General features: G+C 37.5%; 1 protein-coding gene across 1 annotated transcript in view; it reads right to left on the bottom strand.

The window, feature by feature from the left end:
* Positions 1-16,429, bottom strand: part of RARB (retinoic acid receptor beta) — a 775,222-nt gene that overhangs the window by 403,922 nt on the left and 354,871 nt on the right. The gene's annotated exons all lie outside the window — the stretch shown is intronic.

The raw sequence follows: 16,429 nt of genomic DNA, 5'->3' as shown, positions 1-16,429 counted from the left end.
GGAGTATAATTTGGGAACACAGAATTCCTGGTTTAGGAGGTGCCATTTCAAATCCTTGCATAGACGGAAGAGACCGGGTTAAAGTCTTCCCCCAATGCAAGTTACTTAGTTATTGCCCAGCTTAGTTACCGTAACACAATCCAGCAAAGTGTTTTAAAAGCTCAATATGGATCTTTTCACTTATTCCCCCATGTGCTTTGGAATGAAAATTCATAGCTGTCCATTTTTGGATTCTTTCCTTCATTCAACAGAGCTACTCAGAATCTCCCTGCTAAAAGACATCAGCCTAAGTGCGGTAGGAGATAATATGGCATTTGTACTTAGCACTGGAAAATGTCATGGGAGGGAGAAATGTTTAAACCAATGACCACATTATAAGATGGAATAAACAAAATTCTTTATTAGAGATATAAAATTCCTCAGGGCCCAGAGGAAGTAAAGATGGATTCTAAGGGGAGCTTTCATTCAAAAGGGAATAATATTGTCCCACAAGCAATGTCCCAGTATTTATACAATATTGCTGCCAGTATGGTAACAGAGTCTATGTAAGAAATACGATTGCTTGGGGTTTTGAAAACTTTCCCCTCCTATTTTTTTCATGAACTAAAATGCCCTTTTAATACATGAATGAAAAACGTAGAAGTTATATCAAAGTCTATAATACATGCCCATGCTGACAGCCTCCCAACAACTTTGTGTTTACAGAGTTGTTTTTGCTTTATACAAAGCAAATGTGAACCTAAGGAAGAAAAGAGGAAGATGATGGGCGAGGCCCTCAACACAGATCCATAAAAACCAATCAGTTGCCTTTAGGGAATTAATTGACTCTGACTCGATTTAGCACAAGTTTCTGAACCGGATGATTTTTTTTGATGGCACATCTGGCAACATCATAAAAACTCCAAGTCCCAAGTGATTAGACACGAATTACTTTTGTAAATCATTTATGACTATTACTGATGTGAACTCATTCTGAGCAGCATGCGACAGAAGTAGCCAAGGACAAAGAAAAAATCTAGAAGTGGAGAGGAGACCCTTTCTCTTTGAGGTGCCTTTTTGGAGGAAGGGCATTTATCACTTGAAACTAGAAAACTTGTCATTAACAGATTGGAATTGATTAACCATACCTCAAGGAATCACCTGGCAGTCTCTTTTTCATTTGCCTGTTAAAGAAATGCAGTTTTTAGCTGATCAGTTGAAACTTTCCGTGAAAAAATGTGGCACATTTTGACCTCAAACAGAACATGCCAGTTAAACATCTCCTGGAGTGCTCTGTAATGCAAGACCCACAGTAAGATTAGAAATACTTTATACTTCTACCCAAAATATATATACACACATATCTATGCATATACAGTTGCACATATCAGCACACAAAAGAAGGCATTATCATTTGGAAACATGAACCATCTTCCCCCTTGTGTGTTTTTGTTGTGCATGTCTGCCTGGGATATGGGCCTGGTGGGGGGGATAAGGGAACATGTGAGTACATTCGTTGACTGTTTCTATGTCCAGAGAGAATTAGATTGAGGAAAATTAACTCTTGAATCCATTTGTTTCTACTGGTCTCCTTCCATGGGAAAGTTCTAGATATTATGATTTTCCATTTATACTTTACCTTTATTTTTTCATATTTCTCCTCTTCCCCCAAACCCTTGCATCACAATCAATAAATGGACTCATACTGAGGAATAAATTGGGCTTAACTGAGGCTCTATGCAAAGTATCTCCCAAACATTACTTCATTCAGTTCTAACTCTGGCCCCATTGCAAGGCACATAAAAAGGAGAGGTGAGGTGTTTATCCAGGGCTCACACAGCTGGGCCACAATGAAGGATTTTCTTTCTTACCTGTTCCTTTTTGAGACAGAGTGTTACTCTGTCATCCAGGCCGGAGTGCAGTGGCATGATCTCAGCTCACGGCAACCTCTACTTCCTGGGTTCAACCAACTCTCCTGCCTCAGCCTCCTGAGTAGCTGCGATTACAGGTACCCACCACCATGCCAGCTAATTTTTTTGTTTTTCGTAGAGACAGGGTTTTGCCACATCTGCCAGGCTGGTCTTGAACTCCTGACTTCAAGTAATCTGCCCGCCTCAGCTTCTCAAAGTGCTGGGATTACAGGCATGAGCCACCATGCCAGCCCAACAATGGATGATTTTCTGACTCCAGGATCTAAGCTTTTAAACATGCTGCTCTACATTTTCCACCACCTGTTGTCTGTTGGAGCCGATTCAAAATGATTGTGTGAGGGAACATTTTGGCCTTTTCCTGGGCACTGCTGGGGCCCCTGCTCCTAAGGGTGGGCTGGGCCTTTGGCTCCTAAGGTCCTTGTCAAGGGAGTATTACTTCAAATTCATGGTTTCTCAATGCTTACAAAAATCTTTGGCTAAGGAAAATAGTTTTTATGGATAACTGCCCGAAGGCTATGAAGATCATTTATTTATCTTGACACTCTAATATTTATTTTTGGATTAAACTCAGACTGTCAGACAGCTATGTACCTGGAGACAGGGTTTAGACCCCTGCAGGGACCTGCTTTCGCTGACTGACCTTTGGAATGATTAATTTAGCCTACAATGAGGGAAGATGTTAAAAACACAAACACACACAAAGAATTGTATTTACTATAAAGGTAGAGTTGGGATGTGGTTCATATATTCTGTGCTTCTCCACGTGCCTGGATGACTTCATTTTATGAACCCTCTCAACTATGTGACTTTGTGACTCCTATTCTTGAGTTAGACTTTTAGTTTCTTTGAGCAACATTTATTATCTATATCATAAGATGCATTTAATGCATGGCCTCAAATTGGCTTCAACCTGTTTCCCTGTACTTATATTCTCTTTCCCCAAATGTCCTCATTTACAATTGTAAAAAGTTACACATATAATTTTTTCACAAGTGGTCATAAAATCTTTCTTTTTTCAAATAAAACATGGTATGTATAAGTAAGTGAATTCGAGAACTAGCTCATATATCTATTGTGGGTAAAAAACAAGATGATGTATACAGTTTCTCATACAAATGGCAGTTATAATTATTACAGATAGTAATGATAACATTTATAATTTATCTGAAGCCTAATAAAATAGAAAATGACATAGTTGTGGGTAGAGTACATGGATATCATATGACACAGCTTTCAAAGAAGCTGACAGAATAACTTTTGTACTCCAAAAGACCTCCTTGGAAATTCTACCTGCAGGGTCAGGACCTTAAATTAAAAGTTCACACTTCAGGGAGGCCGAGACGGGCAGATCACGAAGTCAGGAGATCGAGACCATCCTGGCTAACCCGGTGAAACCCCGTCTCTACTAAAAAATACAAAAAACTAGCCGGGCGAGGTGGCAGGCGCCTGTAGTCCCAGCTACTCGGGAGGCTGAGGCAGGAGAAAGGCGTAAACCCGGGAGGCGGAGCTTGCAGTGAGCTGAGATCCGGCCACTGCACTCCAGCCTGGGCCACAGAGAGAGATTCCGTCTCAAAAAAAAAAAAAAAAAAAAAAAAAAAGTTCACACTTCAAAATGCAAATATCCCTCTGAAGGGTTAATGTCTTGGAAATAGAATCAGGCATGAATACTTTTAATCTTGATTTAGCTAAGATATTTGGTTTAGCCAAATACGATTGAATTAACCCAATAAAAGGTCTCCCTTTTTAAAATTAGTTCCATAAATTATTATTAAACACACTTATTTATACAACAAACATTTAGTGAGCACCTACTATGTGCCAAGCACCAAGCTCCGAGCAATGAGTATTGAATGATGAACAATGAACAAGATGTCATGGTCCCTGAATAAAGGTAAATAAAACATCAGGGATAACTCCCTGACCCAAAAATGAAGACTATTAATATGCTTGCCAGAATTTGTCCTAAACCCACATTGATACCCCAAAACATATACACAATATATAGGTTTAAAATGTAGGAATATTGTCTTGATACTTAATATTTCATTCTATTAATTCTGTAACTTGTTTATCTCATTGAATATTTTCATATCAATATAATCATTTCTCCATCAAAATTTTAAGGACTGCTTGTTATTTTCATTCTCTAATCAGTCACCCCTTATTAGCCAGGAAGGTTGTCTCCAGTTTTTTAATTACAAATATGTCTGTGCTAATATCTGTGTTGTCCCAAATACACTAAAACATGTATTTATTACGAATAAATTCATAGTAACAAAATGTAAAGTCATAGGTAAAAATATTTTAAGGCCTTTTTACTAAGTTCAAAATTATTTCACAGAAAGGAGATATTAATGTTCATTCTCCCCATCAAGGCTGTATCTGAGTGTTCATTTCTCTGTAGCCTGAACACCACTAGAAATCTTTCTTTTAAATCTTTCCCTCCCCACAACAAATAAAATCTTCATTTGCATTTCTTTTTAAAATTGCTTTTGTTCAATTATTTTTAAGACAAAGATTAAAAGTATTTTTATTAGCCATTTGCCTTAAAAAAAAAAAAAAACTTTCCCTTTCTCCTGTCTCTAACACATGAAGGATATATTCATATTTTATCTTTGTAATGTACATTTAATAACTATAAAAATGTAACATATATGCATATGGCAAAGCATACTGGAAAATGAATACTTAATCACTTAGAACTTCATCCTTTCTGCTGTGTCTACTCATGTGCTCTTTATCCTACCCACTTGCCTGTCCCACTGCACCACTAAGAAGTACCTGTTATCTTGAATTTAGTGTAATAACAAATAAATAATATTTAGCGTTCTTACAAATACCTCTTTTTCTAAACAAGGTTTATTTTAGATTTTAACAGGGTTCAGAACATGCTATACCTAAAATACGGCAGCGTGGTTTTTGAGAAAAAAGCAGAGGTAAGAAGGCCATTGTCTTCTTCTTCTCACTCTTCTCTCCTGCAGGTCATAAGACCATCATTTGAGAGGTGCCCTCCCAATAAGAGGAGGAAAGGAACATCCCTATCTCTGAAGAAGCAGGGACACAGACAAGAATCTAAGCAAACTGCTTTTGAGAAGCACCCCTCAGGGTATTGCCATTAAATCCTACTTCCTTTGTTCAAATTGTATGACTGATATGACCAGCTACTCTTCATCAAGCTTAGCAGGAAAACACACGCACACACACACACACACACACACACACGCACGCACACACACACAGGCTTACCTGTTTCTTTGGGTCTTCATTTCTGAAGGTTCCCATGTACATATAACTTACATTAAACAAATTTGTATGTTTTTCTGATGTTAATCTGTCTTTTGTTATAGGTGTCTCAGTCATGAATCTAAAGATGAGTGAGGAAAAAAATCATTTCTCTTCTACGATTTATAAAAATGTTGGCATCCTAAACGTGCTCTTAAAGAGTTTTTCATTCAACATTATCTTTCTATGATCTATCCATATTTGTTGTATATAAACTTTCACTGATGAATAATATTCAGTTTAGTGAATACACCACTTATTTTGCCTTCATCTGCTCATATCCAAGTAGCATCCTTTCTTTTTAAAATCTATGAACAGTGCTACCATAAACATTCTTAAACCTAAATTCATATTAAAGAGATTCTCTAGAATAATACCCTAGAGGTAAAATTGTTTGGTTGAAATTGAATCTGAATATTCAATTTTATAGAATGTGCTAAGTCATTTTCAAAACAATTATACTACCAGAGGTTCCACACTCTTTCCAGCACTTGGTATTGTAGCCATAATTCTTAATTTTTGCATCTGTACTGGATATAAAACGGCATACCATGGTTGTCTTGATTTGTATCACTAATATGAGGTTGATATGGTATATCTGAATTTCTTTGTAGGGAAATAAAATATTTTGTTTATTTTTGGTTGGGGTTGTCTTTTTGATCTGACTTGCACAAAGTCTATATACATTCTTTATGTTCTCATATATTTTGTCTTTGTTAGTTGTATTTTTAATTGGAATGCTGGAATTCCCAGGGTCAAATTTTGTTCTTCTTCCATTCCATAATACTCCTTTGTTTGCCCAATACTGGACATACAACTCTGTTTTCTGTTCTTAAAGTGAAGACAGAGAAACTGTGGTAAGTACTAAAGATGATGTTAGCCTTTACAGCAATTTATATATAATTATATGTTAAATGTAGTCACCAAATATTATCATCAATAGTGACATATGAATTCTTTGATTTGTTATTTGGCTTTAGTTCTGGACTGAGATTTCTTACAGAAGAAAAAAATGAAGGACAAACTCTAAAATTGCCTACACAAGGTCAGGACAGAAGTCAATGTGGCTATGAAAGTCACTTTATTTAAATGTCTCAGAGATTTCCATCAGGACTCACAGAAATTCCTGTTTTGGCATTCTAATAAAAGCCATTCTGATAAAAAAAAAATACTAAATATTCTTAAGGGTAGAGTTCTTTTTAACCATGTGGTTATCATTAAAACACTATTCACTTGTATGAAATGTCAAGGTTAATTTTGCTCCTTAGGTACCTCTTTTTGGTTGGCCAATTCCATAACCATTAAGCAATTAATATTAGTGTTGGAAAGTGTTCATTATTATAAACATCACTGAAATTAAATCAAGCACTATTACAGATGGTTTATAAAGGACAAAGTGACATGCAGACCCTGCAGGTCCTAAGAGAAAAGGAAGTTCAGTCTTTAACTAAGTTCTCCGACTCTAAAGGACCCTCATCTATGAAAAATAGCCTTAAATGTTGTGTATTTCTTGGATGTGAACTCGTTATGATAAATATAAAATTATTCATCAGGGCAAGCTTATTTATGAAAAAATGTCTTTTCCAATACCCAAACTTAGGATTGCCCCCTTGAGAATTCTTAAATTAAAAAAAAAATCTTGGCAGGATATAAGCTCTATGAAGTGAAAACTTCCATATGCCTAATGTAAACTTTAGAAATATGTGGAAAAGCACATGCACATGTAGAAAGACCTTGCATTTTGGAAGTTAGAATGCATAATTAAGGGAATGATTGTCCTGTGACAACAAGATTTTTACTAGTAAGTGGATGAATTGTGGATGCAAAGCATGGATAATAACAATGAATGCTATTATTTACTCAGTTTTTTCTCTTTTTTTTTTGGACACAGGGTTTTGCTTTGCTGTCCAGGCTGGAGTGCAAAGATGTCATCATAGCTCAGCGTGGTCTCCAACTCCTGAGCTTATGTGATCCTCCTGACAGTCCCGCAAAGTGCTGCAATGATAGGTGTGAGTCATCATACTTAGCCTACTTTTTACTCTTATACCACTGTTATAAGTAGTTTACATGTATCAATTGATGGAAATTGATCATAATCAACATAATAATCTTTGGAAGATAAATTATCCTTATTTTACAGAGAAAATAGCACAGAGAGGTTAAAAATCTGTCAAAGGACACAGACTGAGTCTGTAAGCAGCAACCTCTTTCTCACCCCCATTTTCAACCTCCTATCTTTCTGCATCCCCCACCCACTCCCCTAGATTTTCAACACTAACATCAATTGTGGTTCAACAAGACGAACATTTCCTAATTATTAGTTCTGAGTTAACTATAAGCTCCTAGAGGTTAGGGGCAGTCTCCGAGTAGTACTTCTCCCAGGACCACATGTGATTCACCATGAAACAACAGCCAGATAACTCTCTGCTGTCACCTGTGCCCACAAACCCACAGATAAACACTAGCCTTCCTCTCAAAATGGCCCATTTTTTTATTTTGTCTAAATATTTGCAAAGCTTATGGGCATTTGGCAAAGGATCTCAAGACTAAATTATCAATGCACATTCTTATTGAAAAGCAGTCATTTCCACCAAAAGGTACAACGGCTTTTTTCAGATTTAGGCACTAACTCGAAAAAAAAAAACCTCAACTCTGTATTTGTAGATTTTCATACTATTAAGTTTGATTCATCTGATTAACATAAAAAGACAAGGATAGGGGCCAAGTTAACCAGGGAGGGATTTAGTTAGGTAGTTAGGGCCAGAATCCTTTAGTAAAGTTTAAATGTGGTGAAACCCTAGGTTACCACAAAGAAGCTTACATAGGCTTTTGGCCATAAGAAACTAAAAGAATCTTGGATAAGGAGAACTAATGGGGACAGATATAAAGACCAGGACACCAGCAGTGTGTAGAATTAATTACATAACAAAATTAGCTCTAAGTATAAGGGAGAAGATAATAAGTGTTATTGCAGGAGAGATGCTAGGGCTGGACAGAGGAGTCGTTAAAATTTGACTGTTGAAAGACTGTCCAATAATTTTGGACACTAGAAGCTGAGGCAAAGTCAATACAGAAGTTTGTATGATAAATGTATAGTATACAAATCCTAAAGAGAGACTGCCAGAGAAGCCAATAAAGTGATGTTCAAGATAATACAGAACTGATAATTATAATAAGATCACTGCCACCAATAATCCCTCGGTAACTGAAACTTAAATATGAATTTGTAATATGAATGGTTTTTCTGAAGAATCTCACAGACTCCAATTTGACAGTGATGAGTAATCCTGCCGGGTTTTGAGGCAAAGGTCTTAAAATGAAGAATAAAATGAATATTAAAGAGAACATGTTGAGGTCAAGAAAGGAGATGGGAGTTTGCCATCCAGTAAGACAAAATGAAAACCAGAGGAAGAGAAAGAAATTCATTCTGAAAAATTGTGAACATTGTGAATTATAATCATGGACTTGTAGCTGCCAGGACCAAGACAGATTGGCTATGTAGTAATAAAAAAAAAAATTTTCTTCAAATATTATTCATTAGTCCAAGCCAAAGAAGCCACATAAAGTAGGAAAAGAAAGTCATTATAGGGATAAAATTATGAGAAAATAAACAAATTAATGGATATTTTTAGAGGGAGAAAGTTTCAAAAACATAGTTTTTTCTTTTTAGTAGTAAGAAGTTATGGTCCCTGTATCAGTTTTCTAGAGTTGCTGTCACAAAATGCCACAGACAGTTCTGTAGGCCAGAAGTCCAAAACCAAGGTGCTGGCAGGGTTGGCTCCTTCTAAGAGCTGTGGGGGAAATGTGCTCCATGCCCTCTCCCAGCTCCTGGTGGCTTGCCAGCAGTCTTTGGCTTTTGGCAGCTAGCTCCAATCTTCACATGTGTCTCTATCTCTTTGTCTAAATTTCCCCTTTTTATAAGGACATAGTCATACCAGATTAGGGCCCACGCTAATGGCCTCATCTTAACTCAATCCTATTTCCAAATAAGGCTATATTCACAGGTACTGGGGGTGGGGGTTAAGCCCTCAACATCTCTTTGGAGGACGCAATTTAACCCATAATAATTTTGGAATTGTTCCTGCTAAATACTAATATAATGTTTCATTGGAGATAGAACCTGACACCACACACAAGTGAAAACCCATCATTCTCATGGATTTACCCAGAAAATTCTCACAGAGCTTCTGAGGTGTCTAACACAATATCTGAAACAACACATATGTGTTAAATATATATCAGAAGAGTGAATTCATTGTAACAATACCTTTGAGTCCCTTTTGTACCCTTTGGGGACATTGGCTACACTGGCTACACATCAAGCAATGAAGGCAAGGGCCAGATGGTTCCTTCCTAACCCCGTATGCCATCCAAGACAGGAAACTTTCCTGCTTTCTCTGGGTCTTCTGCATATGGCTCTTCCCAGCACCATGCCCACTACCCCATGGCTGGCATAATCGCTGGTTCTGGTGTTGCAAGCTCTCTTCTGTCCATCTCACTTATAAACTCCCTTCCACTCCTCTTAACAGCTAGAGCATTTATTTTCTAGTCAGTTTATTTCACACTATTAGTTATTTTTTCGCTAATTCATTCATATGTTCATTCATTCACTCATTCATTCCAAAAATTCTCAACCTTTTGGACCTAAAGCTTCCTTTAGCAACATATATTACATGCTGTATGATTCCAAAATGAAAGTCATAGGTAATATAGGCCAGCTACACATGTAATTCCAAAGGAGTTAATACATTTCTCTGACTGCAATACCAAGGATAGATGGAAAAATGTAATTTGTAATAAAGTATGGTTATTTCAATGTGTAATTATTCAGGCATAAAGAAGTGATAAGATGCTTGCCCCTCTATGCATAATTACAGTGAATGTTTTAGCTATGAATGCAGATTGATACAAGTTTGTGGTATTGGCAACTTGAATACCAAGAACAGCACTGCCATCAGTGACATGGTTTTATAAAATGATGAATGACTCTCAGAAAAGTTCCCAACAGAACAAAGATCAACCTACTATTGACTTGCATGGCAATTAATGTCCTAAATAATTTAGGGTATAATAAAAGCATAAAACAATGTTTTGCATTTATATGTAAAATGAAGTTATGATTTAGGATCAGTTCATCATAATTTATTTGGTCGGGGGGTGGTTCTTAACAGGAATGCCTGGTGGGACATCGAAAAGTCATGAGAATACGAGGCACTTATTTATTATTTGCAACTATCGCATACATTGAAGGACATTCAGCCTCCTAGCCTCTGCCCACTAAATCTCTACAGTGCTCCCAATGAGCATGGCACCCAAAAGCATATCTACAAGTTTCTAAAATTCCCACACCAGCAAGAACCATTGATTCAATCATCCCACAAAGATGAAATGGGTTTCCACTATGTCCGATGTATTAGATTAACAGACAAGCAGAGGAGGAAAAGTTATGAAAACAACTAAAGACAGCAGAATAAGACATGCATAGTAAATCAAAGTACTTAGGATGCACAGTGGGTACCCGGGTGGGAGAGAATGTTACAAGCTTTATAAAATCTAGGTCCTGAAGGGCAAAGAGAGATCAGGGTTTTAGATTTAAATGGTTTTTCAGTGATTATGATTTCTCAGTAGGAATCCAACATCCTTAAAGACAGACACAGTGCTTTAAAAATCTGTGTGTCCCCTCAATATCCATAGCAAACATAGACTTATGAAAAGAGGACTGACTTTGGTCAGAACAAGAAGAGTTCAAGCCCAGCCCCACCAGTGAGCAAACTTAGAAAAGTTGATTACCTGGATCTTACCTTCTCTATTTCCCTTTTCCTGTTGGCAGACAGAGGTAATATATGTAGCAAAATATATGTTATTTTTGATAGTTAATTTTCATAGCAAGGTTAAAAAAAATCAAGGGAATTGATGGTACCACCCGCCCATTAGTTGGTCTGGGAGCCCTAAGTTTTTGGAGGTGCTCAAATAACAGGACTAATTAGATTCGTTCTTTCTCTCTCTCCCTCTCTTTTTCTACCTTCCTCTTTCTTTCTCCCCCTCCCTCTTCTTCTACATAAAATTACAAAGATTCATTCAAACATCAGAGGGAGCTAAAGGAGAAAACATAGAAACAGAGACAGAATAAGGTGCTGCATCATGTCAGTGACAAGGCATAAATCACCAGAGCTTTTGTGGGACTGCCTGGGGTACATCCTGATGGCGGCCCAGGCCACTCCACCTGACCTCATTGTCCACCTACCTGCATGGAGGCTAATCTCCCATCACTCAAGGTCATCTGAATATAGCCTATCTGAAATCGATAGGAGTTGCAGATGGATGAGTTCATTGAGGCAGAACTTTAGAACATGAGATATGGAAAGTCTCATTTTCTATAATGAACTCAGTCAACTCAAAGCCACTGTCATGATTCTAACTTTTCCAAAGTTCAATTTTTATAAGGTCAAAATGCTCTTTTTAAATGTCTACATTTTAACTATCTAATAAATACAACCGGAATGTCTTTATCTAAAGGAATTCTAATACAAATTCTTAAACCATTACTCCATCTTTTCTCCATTCTTAGCCCTTCCTTGTATATATTCTTTCATCATGTCCTCCAGAGGTAAAAAATGATTGGCAGGAGTAACTTGAAGGTAAATTCATTCCTGTCTTTATGACGGCCTCTATGGACTGAAAGCCTACCTCTACTTAGGGACACACTTCCACAATTGGGACACTCCTTTGGGCATTGCAGTTAATTTGATGAAAGTGAATGATATTCTTTTTGTTTTTAATTCATGCTCATATTCTTGATCCCTTTGGGGGGGGTAAAGATCAAAAAACAGAATGAGCTCAGCCCCTCATTAGAACTCTTCTGAGGATTATTAGATTGATGCAAAAGTAATCATGGTTCTTGCCATTACTTTTAATGGCAACGTGATTACTTAATACATGTTATACTCAACCAGAGTCTGAGGAAATTGTAGAAACACCAAAAAGACACAAAGATTCTTGTATTTTGGGGGAAGAGAGGCACTGAAGTAATCAATACCTATTCACCTTTAAGGAATGGTCTCTTAAAATAATACACATATGACTCTGGGCCTAAGAAAGTCCACTAAAATAGTTCCATTATGTCAACAGTATAAACTCTATTTCTCAAACATTCAAAGCCTTTGATCCCCCTAAGCCAATGATCAAAGGCAGGTGAAATGGGCAAAACTGTTATAACTGAGTTTACTCAAATTCCCAAGAAGTGTCTTACTTCCACTTATTTTTATTTGGTTTAACAACGTAAGGATACACAGATATAAATGATACTATTATGTTTGACTTTCACAAAATACCAGCAATACATTAAGTCCCTGATATCTTAAAATCAAATGTGATTCCTGTCCAGTAGAGTCACTGTGTAAGTTTAAGGACAAATATAACTCAACAGGAAGAAGACAAGACTACGGAGTAAAAGGTGACGGTAGAAATTAATGAGTTGGATTTACTTGCCATCAGTCTGCTTACATCTAAAACAGGATCCACACCTCTGAGCCAATTGTCCCTAACATGTAAGAAGGAAATTCAATCTGTGAGCACACCCTGCTTTAGACAAGCTAGGTAACAAGGCTCTTCTTAGTTTAAGATAAAAAATAGAAACAAGACTCATTTTATGTTCTGTCATTGGTAATTCTGAGATTGCACAGCCTGTCTCTCCAGAAGGTTGGGATTTTTTAAGCAAATACCCTATTTTGTGATTTTGACAGGAGAGCACTTTCTGATCATTAAAGAAGCAAGGGAAGAGAATTCGCATTTTAAGATGCTAGAGTTAAACTAAGATCATTCTGAGAGAGGTTCTGAAGCCAAAACACTCAACAATATTTTCCAGCTTGCAACAACCTATAAAAAGCACATGTGCAGCAATAAAACAGAACAAGCAGCCATGAAAGGAACATAAAGAAAGACAGACAGACAGCTGTCCAACTCTCACAGAGAGCCCTACCACATAATATTTTGAGTGTTCCCTGGCATAGCAGATCAGGCTCTTCTCCCGTTGGAAGTCATGCTTATCAAAGGCACTGCGGTGGCACTCTTTCAAATCTCCATTGTGATGAAAACCGATAGTAGCTTCCATAGTAGTTGATTAAATTAAAGAGGATGCAAGGTCCTTTAAATATCCATCATCTCCAAGGACTCTCCGGAACATCGTGGAAAAAAGATGTCCACGATGGGGCTGTGAATTTTCCAAGGGATTATACTAGCCTCATTGCCCAAAAAACTGGGAAAGACATGCACTCTGGGGTCTCAAGGTCTGGATGTGGAATTTGACTCCAACATTAACTGGTTATGTAAACTCTTTACTCTCTCTAAGCCTGCTGGTCTTTATCTGTAAAATGGAACTTCTGTAATGTCCTGGCAGTGACGTCGAGGCTATTAAAAAGACTAAGAATGGCATACACTAAATGCTCTGTGGGTAATCCAGGATGTGCTCAATGCATGGTAGTTTTTCTTATTACATATTTTAACTCCCCCTTTTTTCATATGTTCCCTGTGTTCTAAGCTTAGAGAGACTCTGTGCTGTAAAAATTAAGTCAGAATGCAAAGACAAGGGCATGTACACACAGAAGATGCTTTCAAGTTCTCTTCTGCAAATATCTTTTCTTCTTTAAGGTAGAAAGCCTTTGAGAACAGACCTTCTGAAAAGTGGCCACATCTTCCCCTCTGAATTGTCTAGAGGTCACAAATGATCATACTAATAGCCAAGTATTCCACACTGCAAAAGAACAGGGCCCACCCCTGCAAATGGCATGTGGACCAGGAGAAACTTGAGTTACGTGAAATCATCGCCTATTAGAGTTGAAAAGATTTTGGGGATGACCTGATTTCACCCCTTTATAGTACAAGTTTCCTTCCTAATTTAGACTCCACCTTCATTCTTAAAAGATTTAGATATATAGTAAAAGGCTGTCCTGTAAATAACATAGTTGATAGAACAGAAATTCAGAGAGGTTAAATGACTGCAAAGTAGATACAACATCAAGGACATGTTTACGTGTGGGAATGGAGTCATTGTGCTGTAGGCTTAGAGAAGTTCAATATGCAGAGGTCAGGTTCAGGTCTAGGAGATAAGGCTGAACAGAGTCAGAAGTGAATGAGGGAAGGGTGAGGAGCAGGTATAACTTCAGTAGCTGCTATGGAAATTGTTCTTACTTGCTTTTGAGGTAGAGAATTCTTGAACCTTTACAATTACTTAGTGCTGACAGACCCTCACTACAGGGGCAGGAGAATTTATTCTTTCTAGTGATCTGCAGAATCAAGACACGTACAGATAACAAAAGAGATATCAGTAAGTCCTACAGTTCAATGACATGAATCTCTTTACAGTCATTCTCCATTATGTTTGTTCCCTTTTTATTCCACATTGGTCAGCTTTTCCACCCAAGTACGTGTGTTGCTAGTTATTGAGTCTTTACAGAATTTGGCTACCTTCCTACTAATCTCAGAACATGGATAAAACCTTAAATTTATTTTTAGCCAAGTCTGTGGGTCATTTTCAAGACTTCCTCCTTTTCTAGGAACTTTTGAAAACATGGGCTTTAACAAAGACAATTCCTCCTTTGAGGGCCAACTAACAGAGTCATATTCACAGTGACTTCTTCTAATCGTTTCCATCTGAGCAGCTTTCATGTGCTTTGACTGTAGCAAGAAATAATAAAACAAGGTATTAGAGTATGAAGTAAGTCATCTTTGATGTTTCCAGCCTGAACTTTCTGTACCTAGTCCTTTTTCTGCCCCTTCTCCAAACACATTTCAAGGTGCAGTTACTTAGCATTCTGCTTACAAGGCCTTCAAGAAAAAAGTCATCAATTATTTATCCTTTTTGTTTTTTTTAACTTCAAACCCTCTCTTTCCAAAGGTTGAATCTATATATAACCAGTTTTGATCTAGAAAATGACAACTGCATTATAGTTCAATCTAATAGTAATGGCATCTTGTACTTTATTGGTAACTGTGAAATAAAAATAATTACCTTGTACTTTGAGTGGAAAAGAGGCTTAGATATGATATATCTCAACTACTCTTCCATTTAATATGCTCCACATTTTCCTTAAAATCAGTAGTAGCCAAGACCAGGTGCGGTGGCTCACGCCTATAATCCCAGCACTTTGGGAGGCTGAGGTGGGCAGATCACGAGGTCAAGAGACTGAGACTATTCTGGCCAACATGGTGAATCCACGTATCTACTAAAAGTACAAAAATTAGCTGGGCGTGGTGGCACGTGCCTGTAGTCCCAGCTACTCAAGAGGCTGAGGCAGGAGAATCACTTGAACCCAGAAGGTGGAGGTTGCAGTGAGCCAAGATCACACCACTGCTCTCTGGTCTGGCGACAGAGAGAGATATCATCTCAAGAAAATAAATCAATGAAAGATAAATAAAAATAAAAATAAATCAGTAGCCAAAGAAACCTAAAGCCCAGAGTTGCTTTTGGGAACCTAGAGGTTTCAGGCTGCCTTAGAGTCTCAATCTGCTAAATATTTGATCATTCAGCATGGGAATCCTACTCATATCTGAATTTCTTGGCTACATCTACAAAATATGCTTCTGATCTCAGGAAAGAAACCTGTTAAAATGTGCTATCAGGCCAGTTGAGCAATGGGATTAGAGGCTCATAGGTGAAATTTTAATGACTTTATCAATCATTTAGACCTCCTCATTTGCTAGCTAAAAGTAATTTCATTACATCATTTGCATATTGGGTGAACGTGATTTGAAACAGCACTTGAGTCAGCAAGATATTTTGAGTGCTGGTACTATGTCCATTTCTCTGGATAGTCAATAAGCCGCGTTGGCTGCTTCAACTTTCAGTTTGAACTTCAGAAGCATGGGAGAAGGGTTTTAGGCAATTCCAGAGACATTAGGGTCATATGATCAAGGCAGAAAATTCAAAACACAGAAGGAAAGAGTCATCAGCAAATCAAGTCACTGTTTATCAGGAATGATAGAGCACTATAATTGCAATCAACATCCCAAAAGTGAAAATCCGCCATCTGTTTGCCTATCTGTCAGTCTGTCTGTCCATCCAAACATCCATCCCCTACTATTTTTGAAGGCACTGCACTAGGGATTCTACATAGGTAGAACAAGCTCCCTGCTTTCAGTGAGCTAAGGGTGTAGTAGAAGGACTGAGTGAAGGCACGAAGAGCAAACTATAGAAAGATTAAGGTGGTATCCCAATGATACCACGCTAATATTTGGGGGAA

Source organism: Trachypithecus francoisi, unplaced genomic scaffold, assembly GCF_009764315.1.
Source record: "Trachypithecus francoisi isolate TF-2019V2 unplaced genomic scaffold, Tfra_2.0 Lachesis_group0, whole genome shotgun sequence".
NCBI lineage: Eukaryota > Metazoa > Chordata > Mammalia > Primates > Cercopithecidae > Trachypithecus > Trachypithecus francoisi.
This window is presented reverse-complemented; position numbering and strand designations above follow the sequence as displayed.